Below are 17,652 nucleotides of genomic sequence, written 5' to 3'. Positions count from 1 at the left end.
TAATTTTTTTTTTTTTTTTTTTTTGGTGGAGACAGGGTCCTGTCATGTTGTGCAGGCTGGTCTTGAACTCCTGGCCTTGTCTATGGCCTTACCACTCAGAACGTGCCTGATCTCGTCTGAACTTCTGGACTCAAAGAACCCTCCTACCAAAGTGCTGAGATTACAGGCATGAGCCGCTGCACCCAGCCATTTTCTTTCTCTATATCCTTATTCTATATGCCTTTTTCCAACTTCTAAAGTTGTTTTTTTTTTTTTTTTGAGACAGAGTTTCACTCTTGTTGCCCAGGCTGGAGTGCAATGATGCGATCTCAGCTCACTGCAACCTCTGCCTCCCAGGTTCAGGCAATTCTCCTGCCTCAGCTTTCCAAGCAGCTGGGGTTACAGGCGTGTGCCACCGCACCCGGCTAATTTTTGTATTATTTGTAGAAATGGGGTTTCATCATGTTGGCCAGGCCGGTCTCGAACTCCTGACCTCAGGTGATCCACCTGCCTCAGCCTTCCAAAGTGCTGGGATTACAGGTGCGCACCACCACGCCCAACTAGTTCTTTTTGTATTTTTGTAGAGATGGGTTTTCTCCATATTGGCCAGGCTGGTCTCGAACTCCTGATCTCTGGTGATCCACCTGCCTCAGACTCCCAAACTGCTGGGATTACAGGCATGGGCCACCACGCCCAGCTGCTTCCATCCTTTTTATGAAGAAGCTGGAGAGTCTTGAGTCTGTGGTCCAACACCATGAGCCCTGCCCATGCTCTAACCCCAGAACTCTCTGCCCGGAGTCTCAGAGTTGGAGACAAATCCACAGGTCCAGCCTTCTGCAGCCTCTCCTCCTCTGCCCCAGCTGTGAGCTCCGACCTGGCCAGAGGGCATGGGGCACCTGCAGGCATCTTGTCTCAAACAAACAAACAAATGTTTGGGCAAGGACTGAATTCAGCAAACAGCCTACCGTGCAGGATGGCTGGGCCAGGATGGGCCGGGCAGGAACCGGGCGTGAACTTGCAACCAAGCCCCTCGGGGACACAAAGCGTCTGTTTGCTTTCTGGACTTGACCCTTCTCCCCAGTACTCTGCAATTTGTGGGCTCTTTGCAGCCTTTGTTCACGTTGGGTGTGGGTGTGTTTTCTCTTTGTTCTGATAGCCGCCAATTTGGTGCCTCTTTCCCTATATCAAACGTGAGCCTCCCCACCCGTAACTGAGGCTGGACTCTTTACTCTGGTCATGCCTCAGGCCAAGGGGTCTTGGCCACACCTCCGGCCAGGGGCACACTTTTTTTTTTTTGAGGCAGAGTCTCGCTCTGTCCCCCAGGCTGGAGTGCAGTGGTTCGATCTCAGCTCACTGCAACCTCCGCCTCCCAGGTTCAACTGAGTGTCCTGCCTCAGCCTCCAGAATAGCTGGGATTACAGGCACACCCAACGAATTTTTGTATTTTTAGCAGAGACGAGGTTTTGCCGCGTTGGCCAGGCTGGTCTTGAACTCCTGACCTCAGATGATCCACCCACCTCGGCCCCCCAAAGTGCTGAGATTATAGGCATGAGTCACCGTGCCTGCCCGATATTGTGATTTACAGTAAGATAAATATTTGGTCTTTGCCCATTTCTGACACAGAGCCCCCGAGATCTTTGTAATGAGTGCTAGGAACATCTGACGCAGAGCTCCAAATTTCCCTGGGATTTCCTGGGTGACAGGAGTGAATTTTGCTCTAAGGAGGTGATGCTTGGGGAGGTTCCTGGGTGGGGAGCCAATAAGACCAAGCCATGATTAGAAGCCTGGAGCTTTCAGCCTGACTACCTTTCTCTGGAGAGGGAAGAGGGGCTGGAAATGGAATTAATAATCAATTGTGGCTTCCTAATAAAACCTCTATAAAAATCCCTGAACTTTAGGGAGTTTAAGGAGCTTCCATATTGGCGAACACTTCCACATACCAGGAGGGAGGTGGACCTCACTCCACAGAGGCAGAAGTTCCTGTGTTTGCCTCCAGCCCCTGCTCTAGTCTAGGTATCTCCTCATCTGGCTGTTTACCTGAATATTTCTTATTATTACTATTTTTATTTTATTTTTTGAGACAGAGTTTCGCTCTTATTGCCCAGGCTAGAGTGCAATGGTGCGATCTTGGCTCACCGAAACCTCCTCCTCCCAGGTTCAAGTGTTTCTCCTGCCTCAGCCTCCCAATTAGCTGGGATTATAGGCATGCTCCACCAAGCCCGGCTGATGTTGTATGTTTAGTAGAGACGGGATGTCTCCATGTTGGTCAGCCTGGTCTCGAACTCCTGACCTCAGGTGATCCACCTGCCTTGGCCTCCCAAAGTGCTGGGATTACAGGTGTGAGCCACCTCGCCTGGCCACTTTTTTTTTTTTTTTAAGATAGGGTCTTGCTCTGTTGCCCAGGCTGGAGTGCAGGGATGCGATCTTGGCTCATAGCAACCTTTAGCTCCTGGGCTCAAGCAGTCCTCCCATCTCAGTCTCCTGAGTAGCTGGGACCACAGGCACACATTACTGTGCCCAGCTAATTTTTTCTTTTGAAACGAAGTCTCGCTCTTGTTCCCCAGGCTGGAGTGCAATGTCGCAATCTCAGCTCACTGCAACTTCTGCCTCCTGGGTTCAACTGATTCTTCTGCCTCAGCCTCCTGAGTAGCTGGGATTATAGGTGCCTGCCATCACGCCCAGCTACTTTTTGTATTTTTTTTTAGTATAGACAGGGTTTCATCATGTTGGCCAGGCTGGTCTCAAACTCCTGACTTCAGGTGATCCACCTGCCGTGGCCTCCCAAAGGGCTGGGATTACAGGCATGAACCACCTCGCCCAGCCCAGCTAATTTTTTGTATTTTTTGTAGAGACGGGGTTTCACCATGTTGCCCAGACTTGTCTCGAACTCCTGAGCTTGAATGATCCTCCCACCTCCCAGCCTCCCAAAGTGCTGGGATTAGAGGAGGGGCCTCTGTGCCCAGCCTAAGGGAGCCTTGACTTGTAGCCAGTGCGTTAGAAGTATAGGTGAAAACCTACTGTTTGCAAATGGCATCTGCAGTGGGGACCGTCTTGTGGGACTGAGCCCTCAACCTGTGGGGTCTGATACTGTCTTCAGGTAGAGAGCATCTGAACTGAATTGAATTTAAAAACACCAGCTTAAAAAAAAAAAAAAAAACAAAAAAAAAAACAGAAAAACCCACCCAGCTGGTGTCTTCTGGAGAATTTCTTGATGCGTGGAAAAGTTCCCATACACCTGGTGTCAGAAATGTGTTGAGGCTGGGTGCAGTGGCTCATGCCTGTGATCCCAGCACTTTGGGAGTCCGAGGCTGGCAGATCACCTGAGGTCAGGAGTTCGAGACCAGCCTGGACAACATGGTGAAACCCCATCTCTTCCAAAAATACAAAAATTCGCCTGGTGCGATGGTACACACCTGTAGTTCCAGCTATTCGGGAGGCCAAGGCAGGAGAATTGCTTGAACCCAGGAGGCAGAGTTTGCAGTGAGCTGAGATCATGCCATTGGACTCCAGCCTGGGCAACAGAGCAAGACTCCATCTCAAAAAATAAATTAATTAATAAAGTAAAATTGCTGTTGGGCCAGGTGCGATGGCTCACTCCTGCAATCCCAGCACTTTGGGAAGCTGAGGTGGGTGGATCACTGAAGGTCAGGAATTTGAGACCAGCCTGGACAACATGGTAAGCCCCATCTCTACTAAAAATACAAAAACTAGCCAGGCATGGTGGTTGGTGCCTGTAATCCCAGCTACTCAGGAGGCTGAGGCAGGAGAACCGCTTGAACCCGGGAGGGGGGGAGGTGGAGGTTGCAGTGAGCCAAGATCCCACCACTGCACTCCAGCCTAGGTGACAGAGGAAGACACCATCTCAATTAAAAAAAAAAAAGAAAAAGAAAAGAAAAGAAAAAAGAAACTGCCGTTGTTACCTAACCCTAGCATGAAGCAAGAAAAGTCAGTTTCTGGAGTCTCCAGCAGGATTCGGTCCCCATACCTGTGCTACCCGGGCATTCAGAGAACAGCACTGGGGCCGGAAGGGTCTTCAGTGGGTCCAAGGCCAGCATGCACAAGCCTCACTGCCCAGAGAGGAGGGAGATTCAGGTCCCGCAGTGGCCTCCACCCCAGTTTGCTTGAGACCAGGCTGACCAACATGGAGAGACCCCATCTCTACTAAAAATACAAAATTAACCAGGCGTGGTGGCACGTGCCTGTAATCACAGCTACTCGGGAGGCTGAGGCAGGAGAATCACTTGCGCCGGGGAGGCGGAGGTTGCGGTGAGCCGAGATTGAGGAGGTCCAGGCAGTCTGGTGGTCCCCTGCGCCCCCCAGCCTCAGGCCTCAACGTCTGGACTCCAGCTACACAGGCACTTGCAGTGGGGTATCCTCAGGGAATACAAAGTTTTGTGAAGACCTGGAGATCTATTTTCAAAAGCACAATTACGGCCGGGCATAGAAGCTCATGCCTATAATCCTAGCACTTCGGGAGGCCAAGGTGGGTGGATTACCTGAGGTTGGGAGTTCAAGACCAGCCTGGCCAACATGGTGAAACTCTGTCTCTACTAAAAATATAAGAAATGATCAGAGTACCATGGCGCATGCCTGTAATCCCAGCTACCCTGGAGGCTGAGGCAGAAGAATCGCTTGAACGAGGTAGAGGTTGCCGTGAGCCGAGATTGCACCTTGCATACCAGCCTGGGCTACAGAGCAAGACTTCATTTCAAACAAAAAAAAAAACACAATTACAGGTTTTGACACAGGCTAGTCTTCATCCCTAAAAATCTAATGTCCCGTAGAAAATATGCACCAGTGAAAAACAGGGAATGGGGCTGGGCATGATGGCTCATGCCTATAATCCCAGAACTTTGGGAGGCTGACGCAGGAGGATTGCTTCAGCCCAGGAGTTCTAGACCAGCCTGGGCAACTTAGTGAGTTGGTGTCTCCACAAAAGGTAAAAAAATTAGCTGGGCACAGTGATGTGCACCTGTAGTCCCAGCTACTCGGGAGGCTGAGGTGGGAGGATTGATTAAGCCTGAGAGTTTGAGGCTGCAGTGAGTCAAGGTCTCACCGATATACTCCAGCCTGGGCAGCAGAGCAAGCGCAAGATTCTCTTTCTTAGCTGGGCGCAGTGGCTCACGCCTGCAATCCAAGCACTTTGGGAGGCCAAGGCGGGGAGATCACAAGGTCAGGAGATCGAGACCATCTTGGCCAACATGGTGAAAACCTGTCTCTACCAAAAAATACAAAAATTAGCCGGGTGTGGTGGCGCCCGCCTGTGGACCCAGCTACTCAGGAGGCTGAGGCAGGAGAATTGCCTGAACCCAGGAGGCGGAGGTTGCAGTGAGCTGAGATCACGCCACTGTACTCCATCCAGCCTGGCAGCTGACAACAGAGCGAGACAATGTCTCAAAAAAAAAAAAAAAGGTTTCTTTCTTTCTTTCTTCCCTTCTCTCTCTCTCTCTCCCCCCCCTCCCTCCCTCCCTCCCTCTCTCTCTCTCTCTCTTTCTCTCTCTGTCGCCCAGGCTGGAGTGCAGTGTCACAATCTTGGCTCCCTGCAACCTCTGCTTCGTGGGCTCAAGCAATTCTCCTGCCTTAGCCTCCTGAGTAGCTGGGATTACAGGCGCCTGCCACCACACCCAGCTAATTTTTTTTTTTTAAAATTTTAGTAGAGATGTGTGCTTCACCGTGTTGGCCAGGCTGGTCTCGAACTACTGACCTCGTGATCCACCCACCTTGATCTCCCAAAGTGCTCAGATTACAGGTGTGAGCCACCTCGCCTGGCCCAAGATTCTCTTTCTTAAAAAAAAAAAAAAGAGGCAGGGTGCGGTGGCTCACACCTGTAATCCCAGCACTTTGGGAGGCCGAGGTGGGCGGATCACAAGGTCAAGAGATCGAGACCATCCTGGCCAACATGGTGAAAACCCATCTCTACTAAAAATACAAAAATTAGCCGGGCATGGTGGTATGTGCCTGTGGTCCCAGCTACTCAGGAGGCTGAGGCAGAAGAATTGCTTGAATCCAGGAGGCGGAGGTTGCAGTGAGCCGAGATTGTACCACTGCACTCCAGCCTGGTGATACAGCAAGACTCCATCTCAAAAAAAAAAAAAAGCTTAAAAATAAAAATAAATAGTCTGGGCAGTGTGGCTCATGCCTGTAATCCCAGAACTTTGGGAGACCAAGGTGGGCGGATCACTTGAGGCCAGGAGTTTGAGACCAGGCTGGCCAACATAGGAAAACCTTGTCTCTACTAAAAATACAAAAATTAGCCAGTGATAAATTAGTAAAAATACAGGCCTGGGGCGTACACCTGTAGTCCCAGCTACTTGGGAGGCTGAGGCAGGAGAATCACTTGAATATGGGAGGTGGAGGCTGCAGCGAACTGAGATGGTACCACTGTACTCCAGCCTGGGCAACAGAGCGAGACTCTGTCTCAAAATAATAACAATAATTATAATGCAATAAATAAATAAATATTTGGTCTTTTGACCTCAGTTCTTGACACAGAGTGATGGGAGTGTCTGACACAGAGCTCCTAAATGCCTTAGAAAGTCCTGGGTGACAGCAGTGTCTTTGGTTCTAAGGAGATGACTCTTGATGGGTTCCCCGGTGGGGGCAAGAAAGACCAAGCCGTGATTAGAAGCGTGAAGCTTTCAGCCCCGCCCTCTTTCTCTGGGGACTGGAGCCGGGGTGGGAACTGAGTTAATAACCAATCGTGCCTTCGTACTGAAGCCTCCATAAAAATCCCCAAAAGATGGGATTTGACGAGCTTCGGAGTTGACGAACTCTACACACCTGCAGGTTGCAAGGGTGGGGTTCCCCACTCTATAGCGACCGTTGTATCTCAAGTTGGGGCCGTTTTGTGGGACTGTGAGATCAGAGGCTGCCTCTGGGTGGAAGTGTCAGAACCAAGTCGCATCAGAGGCATCCCAGCTGGTGTCCGCTGGAGAATTGCTTACTATGTGGAAAAAATAAAAACAACCAGCACATCTGGTGTCAGAAGCGTGGTGTTGAGAGGGGTGTGAGTTTTGTTTGTTCCTCTTACAATGTGCTTTGAAATAAAACCAATGCTCAGCCGCAAAGCCAGCTGTGTCAGTCACATTTCTGCAACGATCCTGCTGATGTTTTACTTGGTTTCATCAAAGATGACCACCTCGGGGGTGCTGCAGATTTTCACAATGAGGCCTCCAGGACAAATTGGCTCTTCAAATTATTTTGTGATTAAAAAAAACAAAAACAAAATAAAAAGCCAAATTAAAAAAAAGTAAGTTAAAATATGAGTAAGATTTATATGCATTCGCCAGGAAACATTTTTATGATTTTCTTTGGAAGGATAAAAGCAATTTTCACAGTCGTGAATTTTGTAATCCAATATTTTTTTTTCTTTTTTTAGATCCTTGAGACAGGGTCTCATTCCCATCACCCAGGCTGAAGTTCAGTGGCATGACCACGACACTGCAGCCTCGACATCCCAGGCTCAGGTGATCCTCCCACCTCAGCCTCCCATGTGGCTGGGACCACCGGTGTGCATCATCACCATGCCCAGCTCATTTTTGTATTTTTTTTTTTTTTTGAGATGGAGTCTCACTCTGTCGCCCAGGCTGCAGTGCAGTAGCTCTATCTCAGTGCACTGCAACCTCCACCTCCCGGGTTCAAGCAGTTCTTCTGCCTTAGCCTCCCGAGTACCTGGGAGTACAGGTGTGCACCACCATGCCCAGCTGACTTTTGTATTTTTAGTAGAGACGGGGTTTTACCATGTTGACCAGGCTGGTCTTGAACTGGACCTCAGTGATCCACCTGCCTCGGCCTCCCAAAGTGCTGGGATTACAGGCATGGGCCACCACGCCCAGCTTAATTTTTGTATTTTTTGTAGAGATGTGGTTTCACTGTGTTGCCCAGGCTGGTCTCAAACTCCTGGGCTCAGATGATTATCCCGATTCCCAAAGTGCTGGGATAATCAGCATGGGGCACTGCACCGGGCTCATTTTTTTTTTTCCATGTTTGAGGGCTCTGCATTGCTGGGGCAACTGTGGATTCGACCAGCTTCTTGAACATTCTGTTGCCAGGTCAGGACTTGGAGGAAGCAACATGAATGACCCAGAGAGGGGCAGCAGCTGGCTGCAGGCCACACAGCAAGGCCGTCAAGATTCCAGCCCTAGGCCGGCGAGGTGGCTCAGGCCTGTAATCCCAGTACTTTGGGAGGCCGAGGGGGGCAGGTCACTTGAGGTCAGGAGTTTGAGACCAGCCTGGCCAGCATGTCAAAACCCCGTCTCTACTAAAAATATGAAAATTAGCCGGGCGTGATGGCGGGCACCTGTAATCCCGGCTACTCAGAAGGATGAGGCAGGAGAGTCGCTTGAACCCGGGAGGCAGAGGTTGCAATGAGCGTAGATTGCATCACTGCACTCCAGCCTGGGTTACGGATCAAGAGTCTGTCTCAAAAAAAAATAATAATAATTCTATCCTGGTAGGTGGCATGAGGTGAGCTACCTCCTGAGGAGCCACTGGTTTTGGAATGATCTTCAATCCCAGCCCCAGTCTGAGACTCAGCTCTGGGGAGGATAGAATGTAGGGGAGACCCTCCATCCTTGCCCTGCTATGCCCCAGGTGGCCCTGGAGCCAGCCACACCTGACACAGCCCTGGGCCTGGGTAGGAGGCAAGTGGAGTCGTTCCAGTGGAAACTGACCTGCTTCCTGCCTGGTCCTGTCTTCTGCTCCACCTGGCTTCTTGACAACTCTCCCGCTGTACCAGAAAGAACAGGAATTCAGAGCCTCAGTCTTGGGTTAAGCTACAAATACCAAGATCAGCAGGGGAGGTAGCCAGTGGACCCAAAGGGGAGGGTTTCCACCTCCCAGTCATTTAGGACAACATTCAACAGGGCTGCAGGATGGGGCTCAGAGGGCAAGGGCACCGCCTGGGGTGCTGGGGTGGGCAGGCGGGTTGCCCAGAGGAAAAGGAGATTCTGGAAGGAGGCCTCGGGAGCTGCTTGGCTGAAGTCACCCAGTTGACCTTATGCAGAGTGTCCAGGATTCCTGTGGGAATCGGCTGAGCTGCAGGGTACTGAGCTGCCAGGGAGAGGTCAAGGCTTGGGGTGCTCGCAAAAATGCAAAATAAAACACTAGCAAGTTGAGTTCCGCTGAGCTTTCAAAGACAATATACTAGGAGTATGCAGGGTCTTATTCCAAAGAGACAAGGAAAGTTCAGCTTTAGAAAACTTCGTTTATTCAATGAAAAGATAAAAAGAGAAAAATTCCACGTGATCATTTCACCATGGAAAAACATTGGATAACATTCAGAAACCAGCCCCCCTTGCTATTTTTTTAAGTTCTTAGAACTTTTCTTAAAAATTCTAATCACTATTAATGACGATTAGAAAAAAATCACCTGCATCCTGTTAGATGATAAAACATGGCCGGGTGCGGTGGCTCACACCTGTAATCCCAGCACTTCGGGAGGCTGAGGCAGGTGGATCAGGAGGTCAGGAGTTCCAGACCAGCCTGGCCAACATAGTGAAACCCTGTCTCTACTAAAAATACAAACATTAGCCTGATGTGGTGTCATGTGCCTGTAGTCCCAGCTATTCGGGAGGCTGAGGCAGGAGAATAGTTTGAACTGGGGAGGTGGAGGTTGCAGTGTGCCGAGACTGCGCCACTGCACTCCAGCCTGGGTGACATAGCGAGACTCCATCTCAAAAAAAAAAAAAAAAAAAAAAAAAAAGGCCGGGCACGGTGGCTCACACTTGTAATCACAGCACTTTGGGAGGCTGAGGCGGGTGGATAACGAGGTCAAGAGATCAAGACCATCCTAGCCAACATAGTGAAACCCCGTCTCTACTAAAATATAAAAAATTAGCTGGGTGTGGTGGCATGCATCTGTAGTCCCAGCTGCTTGGGAGGCTGAGGCAGGAGAATTGCTTGAACGCGGGAGGCGGAGGTTGCAGTGAGCGGAGATCGCGCCACTGCACTCCAGACTGGTGCCTGGCGACAGAACAAGACTCTGTCTCAAAAAGGAAAAAAAAAGAATAAACGAAATGAATAGAAGCCGAGGAAGAGACTGAAGGGAAAACCAATATAGATTAACCATGGGTTTTTTGTGTTTTTTTTTTGTTTTTTGAGACCAAGTCTCACTCTGTCACCCAGGCTGCAGTGCAGTGGCGTGATCTTGGCTCACTGCAACCTTGTCCTCCCAGGTTGGAGTGATTCTTCTGCCTCAGCCACCGGAGTAGCTGAGACCACAGGTGAGCACCACCATGCCCAGCTAAGTTTTGTATTTTTAGAAGAGACGGGTTTCCACCATATTGGCCAGGCTGGTCTTGAACTTCTGACCTTGTGATTTGCCTACCTCGGCTTCCCGAAGTGCTGGGATTACAGGTGTGAGCCACGTGCCCGGCCAAACACTAAAATAGTTTTAGGGCAGTGAAACTATTCAGTATGATAGGTTGTGATGGTGCATATCCATCATTGTGCATTTGTCAAAACCAATAGAATACGCAACCAGAGAGTAAACCCTAATGTAAACTGTAGACTTCAGTAATAATAATGTATTAGGCTGCGTGCTGTGGCTCATGCCTCTAATCCCAGCACTTTGGGAGGCCAGGGAGGGTGGATCACCTGAGGCCAGGAGTTTGAGATCAGCCTGACCAACATGGTGAAACCCTACTAAATACACAAAAAAATTAGCCAGGAATGGTGGCACGCTCCTGTAATCTGAGCTAGTTGGGAGGCTGAGGCCGGAGAATCGCTTGAACTCAGGAGGCAGAGGTTGCAGTGAGCTGAGATCATACCACTGCTCTCCAGCCTGGGCAACAAGAGTGAAACACTATCTCAAATAAATAAATAAATAAATAAATAAAGTATTAATGTTCACTCATTGATTGTAACAAATATGCCACTCTTTTTTTATTATTTTAAAATATTTTTTATTTTGTTATTTATTTATTTATATTTTATTATTTTTTTATATGCCACTCTAATGAAAGATAATAATAGGGAAAATTGTGGGGGTGACGGAGAATAGAAGAGATATATGAGAGCTCTCTGAAATTTCCACTTAATTTTACTATAAACCTAAAACTGCTCCAAAAAATAGTCTATTAATATTTAAAAATCAATAAAAAAATAGGCCAGGCATGGTGGCTCACGGTATAATCCCAGCACTTTGGAAGACGGAGGCAGGCAGATCACGAGGTCAGGAGATCGAGACCATCCTGGCTAACATGGTGAAACCCCATCTCTACTAAAGCTACAAAAATTAGCTGGGCGTGGTGGCACATGCCTCTGGTCCCAGTTACTTGGGAGGCTGAGGCAGAAGGATTGCTCGAACCCAGAAGGCGGAGGCTGCAGTGAGCCGAGGTGACGCCACTGCACTCCAGCCTGGTGACAGAGCGCGACTCGGTCTCGGAAAAAAAAAAGAGAGAGAAAAAAATGTATCCTACTGAGTCTCTGCTAAATAAACATCAACACATTTTTTTTAAAGAGACAAGGTTTCGCTCTGTCCCTCAGGCTGAGTGCATGGCGTGGCCATAGCTCTTTGCAGCCTAGAACTCCTGGGCTCAAGCAATCCTCCTGCCTCTGCCTCCTGAGCAGCTGGAACTACAGGCACACACCACCATACTCGATTAATTTTTTTTTTATTTTTAGAGATGGAGGTCTCACTATATTTTTCAAGCTGATTTCAAACTCCTGGCCTCAAGCAATCCTCCTGCCTCAGCATTTGAAAGCCCTGGGATTACAGGCATGAGCCACCAAATCCAGCAATAAACATCAGTACTTTTTTTTTTTTTTTGAGATGCAGTTTTGCTGTTGTTTCCTAGGCTAGAGTGCAGTGGCGAGATCTTGGCTCACTGCAACTTCCACCTCCCAGTTCAAACGATTCTCCTGGCTCAGCCTCCCAAGTAGCTGGGATTACAGGCATGCACCACCACACCAGGCTAATTTTGTATTTTTAGTAGAGCCGGGGTTTCACCTGTTGGTCAGCCTGGTCTCGAAATGCCAACATCAGGTGATTTGCCTGCCTTGGCCTCCCAAAGTGCTGGGATTACAGGCATGAGCCACCACAGCCAGCCTTTTTTTTTTTTTTTTGAGACAAAGTCTCCCTCTGTTGCTCAGGCTAGAGTGCAGTGGCACAATCTTGACTCACTGCAACCTTCACCTCCAGGGTTCAAGAGATTCTCCTGCTGCTGGGTGGGATGCCCGCCTGTAATCCTATCACTTTGGGAGGCCGAGGTGGGCAGATCACGAGGTCAGGAGTTCAAGACCAGCCTGACCAACGTGGTGAAACCCCATCTCTACTGAATATACAAAAATTAGCTGGGTGTGGTGGCACACAGTTGTAATCCCAGCTACTCAGAAGGCTGAGGCAGGAGAATCACTTGAACCCGGAAGGCAGAGGTTGCAGCAAGCCGAGATTGCACCACTATACTCCAGCCTGGGCAACAGAACGAGACTCCATCTCAAAAAAAAAAAAAAAAAAAAAAAAAGAGAGAGATTCTCTTGCCTCAGCATCCTGAGTAGCGAGACTATAGGTGCCCGCCAGCGCGTCCAGCTAATTTTTTGTATTTTTAGTAAAGGTGGGGGTTTCACCATATTGGCCAGGCTGGTCTCAAACTCCTGACCTCGTGGTCCGCCCGCCTGGGCCTCCAAAAGTGCTGAGATTACAGGCGTGAGCCACCATGCCCGGCCTGTAGGATGTTTAGCAGCATTGCTGGCCTCTTCCCATTAGGTGCCAGTAGCACCACCATGCCCTCCGGTTGTGACAGTCAACACTGTTTCCAGACATAGCCAATGTGCCAATGTCCCCTAGGACCTGGAGTGGAGTGGGAGAGCAAAACCATCCATGCTGGAGCTTCAATCACTATTCTACATTAAAAAAAATCAATAAGGACATATGGAGGAGTCCCCCTTCCATAGTATATACTGATTATTTATTTATTTTTTCAAGTTGGAGTGAAACAGACATTGAAAATTTCTGCATCCAAATTGGAAAAGAAGAAATAAAATTATCCGTGTTTGCAGATGACACGATCTTATGCATAGAGTATCCTAGGAATTACACACAGGTCAACAGAAACCTGTTAAAATAAGTGAATTCAGCAAATTTGCAAAATACGAAACCAACCCACAACAATCAATTGTATTTCTACACCACTAACAATGAACAACCAGAAAAGGAAATTGGGCAAACAGGCCAGGTGCAGTGGCTCAAATCTGTAATCCCAACAGTTTGGGAGGCCGAGACAGGAGGATCACTTGAGCCCAGGAGTTCAAGACCAGCCTAGGAAACAGAACGAGACTCCATCTCAAAGAAAAGAAAAAAATCCTGTAATCCTGGAGACCCTTCCTGTCTGCTCACAAAGATAGAGATAGCCACTGACTTTTGATGGTTGGACTTAACGATTTTTCAGCTTTATGATGCTACAGAGCCAACTGCATTCAGTAGAAACCTTACTTCAGAGCAGTATCCAATAAATCACGTGAGGTATGCAGCAGTTTATTACAAAACAGGTTTTGTGTAAGATGATTTTGCCCAACTGTAGGCTAAGGCAAGTGTCTTTTTGTTTTTGAGACGGGGTATTGCTCTGTCATCCAGGCTGGAGTGCAGTGGTGAGATCTCAGCTCCTTGCAACCTCCGCCCTCAATGGCCCAAGCGATCCTCCCACCTCAGCCTCCCAAGTAGCCGGGACCACAGACACATACCTCCACGCACCCAGCTTTTTTTTTTTTCGTATTTTTGGTAGAGCTGGGGTCTCACCATGTTGCTCAGGCTGGTCTGAAACTCCTGGGCTCAAGCAATCTGTGCGCCTCAGCTTCCCAAAGTGCTGGGATTATCGATGTCCGTCACTGCACTGGGCCAAAGGTAAGTGTTCCGAGCATGTTTAAGGTAGGGGAGGCCAAGCTATGATGTTCAGCACATTAGGTGTGTTAAATACATTTTCAGTACGCGATATTTTCACCTTATGCTGGGTTTACTTGGCTATAACCACCTCAAAGGAGCATCTGTATATGTCTACATGAAGCAACGAAATAGTGACAGGATCCTGCTGTCACCCAGGCTGGAGTGCAGTGGTTCCCACAGCTCACTGCCGCCTTGACCTCTTGGGCTCAAGCAATCCTCCCGCCTCAGCCTTGCGGGTGCTGGGACTACAGGCATGCACCACCTCACCTGGCTAATTTTTAAATTTTTCTGTAGAGATGGGTCTCGCTCTATTACCCCAGCTGGTCTCAAACTCCTGGTCTCGAGTGACCCTCCTGCCTTGTCTGCCAAAGTGTCAGGATTACAGGCGTGAGCCACTGTGCCTGGCGTCCATACAAAGACTTGTACATGAATGTCGATAGCAACTTTATTTCTCATACTCAAAAACTGGGAACAACCCATACAGCAACTGCTGAATATGTGATGAACTACGGTCCTTTTGCACAGTGGAATACTACTGTAAATGGAATGAACTGTGAATGGACCTCTCAACTGCAGCCAGGTCAGCTTCTTCTGCTCGCTTGGGGGAACTTTTTTTTTTAAGAGACGGGGTCTTGCTATGTTGCCCAGGTTGGAGTGCAGTGGCTATTCACAGGCGCGATCCCACTACTGAGCAGCACGGGAGTTTTGACCTGCTCCACTTCTGACCTGGGCCGGTTCACCCCTCCTTAGGCAACCTGGTGGTCCCCTGCTCCCGAGAGGTCACCATATTGATGCCGAACTTAGTGCGGACACCCGATCAGCACAGCGCACTACAGCCCAGAACTCCTGGGTCAAGCAATCCTCCAGCCTCAGCCTCCCGAGTAGCTGGGACTACAGGCACGCCCCACACCCGGCTGCTTGGGGGAACTTTTGTCCATCCTTACCCCATGTGTCTCCTCCCACCCCAGATTTGGGCTCTGTTCTGAGTGAGGACTACCCAGAGGTGGAAAATCTGCTTGTCACATTGCTCATTTATATATATTCCCAGCTAATCAGGAAGCTGAGGAAGGAGAGTTGCTTGAACCTGGGACACAGAGGTTGTAGTGACCAAGATGCTGTCACTGCACTCGAGCCTGGGCAACATAGCAAGACTCCATGTATTTATACACGGGGAGAGAGAGAGACACACACACACACACAGGGAGAGAGACAGAGAGACAGAGAGAGAGAAACAGGGAGAGAGACAGAGAGAGAGAGCGAGAGAGAGACAGGGAGTGCGCGTGTGCGCGCGCGCGAGAGTGAGCGAGAGAGAGAGAGAGAGAGAGAGAGCGCGAGAGCGAGAGAGAGAGCGAGAGAGAGAGAGAGAGAGAGCGCGAGCGCACGCGCGCGAGAGAGACAGAGAAACAGGGAGAGAGAGGGAGGGAAACGGAGAGAGACAGAGAGAGAGAGACAGGGAGAGAGACAGAGAGACAGACAGAGAGAGAGATAGAAACAGGGAGAGAGACAGAGAGAGAGACAGGGAGAGAGACAGAGAGACAGAGAGAGAGAAACAGGGAGAGAGAGAGAGAGAGATAGAAACAGGGAGAGAGACAGACAGAGAGAGAGATAGAAACAGGGAGAGAGACAGAGAGAGAGAGACAGGGAGAGAGACAGAGAGACAGAGAGAGAGATAGAAACAGGGAGAGAGACAGAGAGAGAGAGAAACAGGGAGAGAGACAGGGTCTTGCTCTTGCTCTGTTGCCCAGGCTGGAGTGCAGTGGCGTGATCTTGGCTCACTGCAACCTCCACCTCCCAGGTTCAAGCGATTCTCCTGCCTCAGCCTCCCAAGTACCTGGAACTGCAGGCTCCTACCACCACACCTGGCTAATTTTTGTATTTTTAGTAGAGACGAGATTTTACCATGTTGGCCAGTTAGGTCTTGAACTCCTGACCTCAAGTGATCTGCCAGCCTCAGCCTCCCAAAGTGCTGGGATTACAGGCGTGAACCACCGCACCGCCAAGTCATTGATTTTAAAGTTGTAATGATCAGTTTTAAGTCTAAATTTAAAGGTGTCCAATCCCAACAGCAGGCACAGAGGACCAGCTCTCCAAGGGGTGAAGAGAAGCGGGATCAGAAGGTGTGTTTGAGGCCAGGCATGGTGGCTCATGCCTGTAAGTAATCCCAGCACTTTGGGAGGCTGAGGTGGGCGGATCACTTGAGATCAGCAGTTCAAGACCAGTCTGACCAACATGGTAAAACCCCATCTCTATTAAAAATTCGAAAATCAGCCAGGCGTGGTGGCGCATGCCTGTAATTCCAGCTACTAGGGAAGCTGAGAAAAGAGAGTGGCTTGAACCCGGGAGGCAGAGGTTGTAGAGAGCTGAGATGGTACCATTGCACTCCAAGCCTGGGTGACAAAGCGAGACTCTGTTTCAAAAAAGAAAAAAAAAAGGTGTGTATGAGCTCTTGTGGCTGCTGTCACAAATCACTAAAGGCCTGGTGGCATCGAACAACAGAAATGTATTCTCTGACAGTTCAGGCAGACAGAAGTCTGACATCAAGGTACCAGTAGGGCCACGTTCCCTCTAAGGGCTCTAAGAAAGAATGCATCCCCTGCCTCCCTCCTTATTTCTGGTTGCTGCTGGCAATCCCTGGGTTCTCTGACTCAAGACGCATCCATCTAGCCTCTGCCTCTGTCTCCACGTGGCGTCTTCCCCACGTGTTTCTCTGCACCTGTCTCTACTTCGTGTGAGGAACCAGCCACTGGGTTCATCCAGCCTCCTCCAGTAAGACTTCTTTTCTGTTCTTTTTCTTTTTTGAGATGGAGTCTCGCTCTGTCACCATGCTGGAGTGCAGTGGTGCCATCTTGGCTCACGGCAACCTCCAACTCCCTGGTTTAAGTGATTCTCCTGCCTCAGCCTCCCAAGTAGCTGGGACTACAGGCATGCGCCACCATTCTCAGCTAATTTTGTGTTTTTAGTAGAGATGGGGTTTCGCTATGTTGGTCAGGATGGTCTCTATCTTCTGACCTCATGATCCACCCGCCTTGGCCTCCCAAAGTGCTGGGATTACAGGCGTGAGCCACCGAGCCCTGCCAAGACCTCTTTTAATTTCACCAATTATACCTGCAAAGATCCTATTTCCAAGTAAACTCACATTCTGAGGTTCTGGGTGGACATGAATTTTGCGGGGGACACAACCTAATTCAAGAGCCTCCATTGTCAGGTAAGGAGGGGACGTCAGCAGGCTCAGGGTGATGGGAGATATGGCAGGTGTGTGGGCCAAGGTTGGAGGCTGTGTGGGGTCTGATTCATCGCCTCCCCAATCCCAGGAAGAAAATAAAGAAGAGGCTGAGCACAGTGCATCACACCTGTAATCCCAGCCCTTTGGAAGGCCAAGGCAGGAGGATCACCTGAGATCAGGCATTTGAGACCAGCCTGACCAACACGGTGAAACCCCGTCTCTACAAAAACACAAAATTACAAATATTCCCCAGGCGTGGGGGCACTCACTTGTAATCCCAGCTACTTAGGTTGCTGAGGCAGGAGAATCATTTGAACCCAGGAGGCAGAGGTTGCAGTGAGTGGAGACTGCACCACTGCATCCAGGCTGGGTGACAGTGAGACTGTCTCAAAAAAAAAGAACAAAGGAAGGAGAGAGAGTTGGTGTTCAATTCTTGGTGAATGCCTGGATTGCTATTGTGTCTTTGGCCAAGCCATTGCCCTCCTCTCTCAGCCTCAGTTTCTCTGCCTCTGAAACGGAGCACAAGGAGGTCGGGCCTGAGGACCTCTGAAATGCTTGCTAAGGTTAAACA

Source organism: Callithrix jacchus, chromosome 22, assembly GCF_049354715.1.
Source record: "Callithrix jacchus isolate 240 chromosome 22, calJac240_pri, whole genome shotgun sequence".
NCBI lineage: Eukaryota > Metazoa > Chordata > Mammalia > Primates > Cebidae > Callithrix > Callithrix jacchus.
Note: the sequence above shows the minus strand (reverse complement) of the source record.